The sequence below is a fragment of the Phoenix dactylifera genome, chromosome 10 (assembly GCF_051530095.1).
Source record: "Phoenix dactylifera cultivar Ajwa chromosome 10, Ajwa_hap1_PhDact_Kaust_v1.1, whole genome shotgun sequence".
In the NCBI taxonomy this organism is placed as follows: Eukaryota; Viridiplantae; Streptophyta; class Magnoliopsida; order Arecales; family Arecaceae; genus Phoenix; species Phoenix dactylifera.
In genome coordinates this window covers 3,077,501-3,082,500 of record NC_143199.1, presented here as the reverse complement: position 1 = coordinate 3,082,500, position 5,000 = coordinate 3,077,501, and positions in this window count along the sequence as shown.

Below are 5,000 nucleotides of genomic sequence, written 5' to 3'. Positions count from 1 at the left end.
GAACGGCCCGGACACGCATCCCGGTCTCACGGGATGCGCGTCCCGGTCGCACGGGTCGCGCATCCCGGGAGGACCGACGGAGGAAGCCGGCGCACGGCCGCCGCGCGGACGGCCGGCGGCGGCGCCCATGCGCCGGGGCCTCGGCGGGCGCGTGCCGGCTCCCTCGGGGACGAACGGTGCCGGGCGCGCCCGCCGCGAGGCGACGGACTTGTGCGGAGTGGAGCGGAAGTCCCGCCGCGGCAGCAGCAGCCCCCCCTCCCTACCACCCCGGCGGGGCATCCGCCCAAGGCCCACCCCAAGCGTTCCAAAGTACCGAGGAGCGTTGCAAACGGGAACGGCCCGGACACGCGTCCCGGTCTCACGGGATGCGCGTCCCGGTCGCACGGGATGCGCGTCCCGGTCGCACGGGTCGCGCATCCCGGGAGGGCCGACGGAGGAAGCCGGCGCACGGCCGCCGCGCGGACGGCCGAAGGCAGCGCCCGTGCGCCGGGAAGTCGGCAGGCGCGTGCCGGCTCCGTCGGGGACGAAATGTGCCGGGCAAGTCCGCCGCGAGGCAACAGTCCTGTGCGGAGTGGAGCGGAAGGCCCGCCGCGGCGGCAGCAGACCCCCCCTCCCTACCACCCCGGCGGGGCATCCGCCCAAAGCCCACCCCAAGCGTTCCAAAGTACCGAGGAGCGTTGCAAACGGGAACGGCCCGGACACGCGACCCGGTCGCACGGGATGCGCGTCCCGGTCGCACGGGTCGCGCGTCCCGGGAGGGCCGACGGACGAAGCCGAAGTGGCGCACGGCCGCCGCGCACGGACGGCCGGCGGCGGCGCCCGTGCGCCGGAAAGTCGTCGGGCGCGTGACGGCTCCGTCGGGGACGAACGGTGCCGGGCACGACCGCCGCGAGGCAACGGACTTGTGCGGAGGGGGGCGGAAGGCCCGCCGCGGCGGCGCCAGCCCCCCCTCCCTACCACCCCGACGGGGCATCCGCCCAAAGCCCACCCCAAGCGTTCCAAAGTACCGAGGAGCGTTGCAAACGGGAACCGCCCGGACACGCGTCCCGGTCGCACGGGATGCGCGTCCCGGTCGCACGGGTCGCGCATCCCGGGAGGGCCGACGGAGGAAGCCGGCGCACGGCCGCCGCGCGGACGGCCGGCGGGGGCGCCCATGCGCCGGGGCCTCGGCGGGCGCGGGCCGGCTCCCTCGGGGACGAACGGTGCCGGGCCCGCCCGCCGCGAGGCGACGGACTTGTGCGGAGTGGAGCGGAAGTCCCGCCGCGGCAGCAGCAGCCCCCCCTCCCTACCACCCCGGCGGGGCATCCGCCCAAGGCCCACCCCAAGCGTTCCAAAGTACCGAGGAGCGTTGCAAACGGGAACGGCCCGGACACGCGTCCCGGTCTCACGGGATGCGCGTCCCGGTCGCACGGGTCGCGCATCCCGGGAGGGCCGACGGAGGAAGCCGGCGCACGGCCGCCGCGCGGACGGCCGGCGGCGGCGCCCATGCGCCGGGGCCTCGGCGGGCGCGTGCCGGCTCCCTCGGGGACGAACGGTGCCGGGCGCGCCCGCCGCGAGGCGACGGACTTGTGCGGAGTGGAGCGGAAGTCCCGCCGCGGCAGCAGCAGCCCCCCCTCCCTACCACCCCGGCGGGGCATCCGCCCAAGGCCCACCCCAAGCGTTCCAAAGTACCGAGGAGCGTTGCAAACGGGAACGGCCCGGACACGCGTCCCGGTCTCACGGGATGCGCGTCCCGGTCGCACGGGTCGCGCATCCCGGGAGGGCCGACGGAGGAAGCCGGCGCACGGCCGCCGCGCGGACGGCCGGCGGCGGCGCCCATGCGCCGGGGCCTCGGCGGGCGCGTGCCGGCTCCCTCGGGGACGAACGGTGCCGGGCGCGCCCGCCGCGAGGCGACGGACTTGTGCGGAGTGGAGCGGAAGTCCCGCCGCGGCAGCAGCCGCCCCCCCTCCCTACCACCCCGGCGGGGCATCCGCCCAAAGCCCACCCCAAGCGTTCCAAAGTACCGAGGAGCGTTGCAAACGGGAACGGCCCGGACACGCGTCCCGGTCGCACGGGATGCGCGTCCCGGTCGCACGGGTCGCGCGTCCCGGGAGGACAGACCGAGCAAGCCGAGGTGCCGCTCACGGCCGCCGCGAGGGACGTACGGCGCCGGCGCCCGCGCCCCGTGGCACGGCCTAGAGCGTGCCCCCCTGCCACCCCATCGGGGCATCGGCGCAAAGCCCACCGCGGGGTAGATAACCGAAGGCAACGAGGGACGGTGGATGCACATATCCGAGCAGTGGCGATAGGGCCGGAGGGAGCACCGACAGGGCCGTGAGATTTTAAAGTACCGAGGGAATTTGCAAACCGGGCCCGCCCCTCCCCCCGTCCATCGCACGCCGATCGGGGGTCCGGCGCCCCGCGGGGGGCTGCCGGCATGCGCTCCCGGTGCAGGCATCGACGAGCCGCCCGCGACCTCCACTCGGGTCCGAGCCCCCAAGCGCGGATGCCGAAACGCGCCGGCCGCGGCAGCCCCACCCCTGCCACCCCATCGGGGCATCGGCGCAAGGCCCACCCTGGGGTAGATAACCGAAGGCAACGAGGGACGGTGGATGCACATATCCGAGCAATAGCGATAGGGCCGGAGCGAAGACCGAGGGGGTCGGGGGGTTTTAATGTTCCGAGGGAAGTTGGAAACGGGGCCCGCCCGGACGCCCGTCCCTCGCACGCCGATCGGGGGTCCCGCACCCCGCGGGGGGCTGCCGGCATGCGCCCCTAGTACAAGCATCGACGAGTCGCCCGCGACCTCCACTCGGATCCGGCGGCGCACGCGCGGATGGCGAAACGCGGCGGCCGCGGCTGCAGCCCCCCTACCACCCCGTTGGCGCGTCGGCGCAAAGCCCACCCCGGGGAGGATAACCGAAGGCGACGAGGGACGATGCATGCACATATCCGAGCAAATACCGAGAGGGTCGGGGGGAAGACCGAGAGGCAAGGGGTGTTTAGAGTACCGAGGGAAGTTGCGAAAGGGGCCCGCCCGGACGCTCGCCGCTCGCAGGCGATCCGGCGGGGCGCACGGAGGGCGCCGCCCATCGCCGGAGCTTGCTCGGTCATCTCTGCCGCACGGACACGTAAGCGCCGCCGCGCAAGGTTCGGCCGGCGGGGCGGACGGTTCGCCGCCGCAGGCCTTTCCCGCAGCCGGAACGTGGGCCCGGCGTTGCGCGCCGGCGGGCCGCGCAATCCGCCGGGGCGCACGGCGGGCGCCGCCCGTCGCCGGGGCTTCGCTCGGTCATCTCGGCCGCACGGACACGTGCGCGCAGCCGCGGAAGGTTCGGCCGGCGGGGCGGACGGTTCGCCGACGCAGGCCTCTCCCGCGGCCGGAACGCGGGACCGGCGTTGCGCGCCGGCGGAAGGCGCGATCCGGCAGGGCGCACGGCGGGCGCCGCCCGGGCTTCGCTCGGTCATCTCGGCCGCACGGACACGTGCGCGCCGCCCATCGCCGGGGCTTCGCTCGGTCATCTCGGCCGCGCCGCCACGTGCGCGCCGCCGCGGAAGGCTTGGCCGGCCGGGCGGACGGTTCGCCGCCGCAGGCCTTTCCCGCAGCATGCGCCCCTTCGCCCGAACGACCGCGGGACTCCGGTACGGCCTAGCCGTCGGCCGCCCGGCTGCAAGCCGTCGGGGCCGCTCGATCCCCGTCGCGTGCCGGCCGCCGCTCGGGCCAGCCGGCCGGCTGCCGCACGTAACCTCTGACCTCATCAGCGGTCGATCCGCACCGCGCTGGTCTTCGGTGCGGACCCGTCGGGGCCGTGCCGCGCCGGCCGTCGCATCCGGTTCCGCAGGCGCCGCCCGGTTGCCTCCCGCCCTCGTGCGCTCGCGCCGGCCGGGCGACGCGGTGCCCGCGGGACTCGGGCATGGTTGAGCCGTCGGCCGCCCGGCGGCATGCCGCCGCCGCTCCGCGCCGCGTGCCGGCTGCGCTCCTCCCCGCGCCCGTCCGCGGGCGGGCCCGCCGCCGCTCGCGCCGGCCGGGCGACGCGGTGCCCGCGGGACTCGGGCATGGTTGAGCCGTCGGCCGCCCGGCGGCATGCCGCCGCCGCTCCGCGCCGCGTGCCGGCTGCGCTCCTCCCCGCGCCCGTCCGCGGGCGGGCCCGCCGCCGCTCGCGCCGGCCGGGCGACGCGGTGCCCGCGGGACTCGGGCACGGTTGAGCCGACGGCCGCCCGGCGGCATGCCGCCGCCGCTCCGCGCCGCGTGCCGGCTGCGCTCCTCCCCGCGCCCGTCCGTGGGCGGGCCCGCCGCCGCTCGGCCTAGCCCCCCGGCTGCCGCACGTAACCTGCGACCTCGTCGGCGCTGGATGCGCGTCGTGACAGTTTTCGGTGGGGCGCCGCGGAGGCGCCGGGGGCCCATGCGACGGGCCAGGGGGCGAACGGAGGGCTCGGTCAGCCCTAACAGGGGACCGGCGACAAAGGAGCGGTCGCGCAAAGCTTCGTAAGGGACCCAGACGACGGGCCTACCGATCCGAAGCACCGCGCACGGACGCGCAGCGGGCCCACGACGGGCCGACACGGAAGGCCCGCCGCCAAGGCCGCAAAACCGACAAAGGAACCCACGGGGACGCACCAGAGCGGGCAAAGCTTTCACCGAACGGGACGGGACCGAGCCCCCGCAACAGGCGAGGGCGACGGATCCGACCAAGTAAGGCCGATCCCGCTCCACGCACGCGCGGCCGCAGGAACTTCGTGAGGGACGGGACGACCGGCCGACCGAACCGAAGCGCCGCGCACGGCCGCCGCGAGGGCCGGCCGGAGGCATAGACCGAGCGCCGCGCCAGCGGAAGGAGCGTGCCGGCTCCGTCGGGGACCACCTGCGCACGGTCTGTCCGAGCGAGCCGACGGACCGGCGCGGAAGGCCCGGCGCCGAGCCCGCAAAACCGACAAAGGAACCCACAGGGACGCACCAAAGCGGCCCAAGATTTCACCGAGACGGGACCGAGCCCACGCAACATGCGATGGCGACGGATCGGACC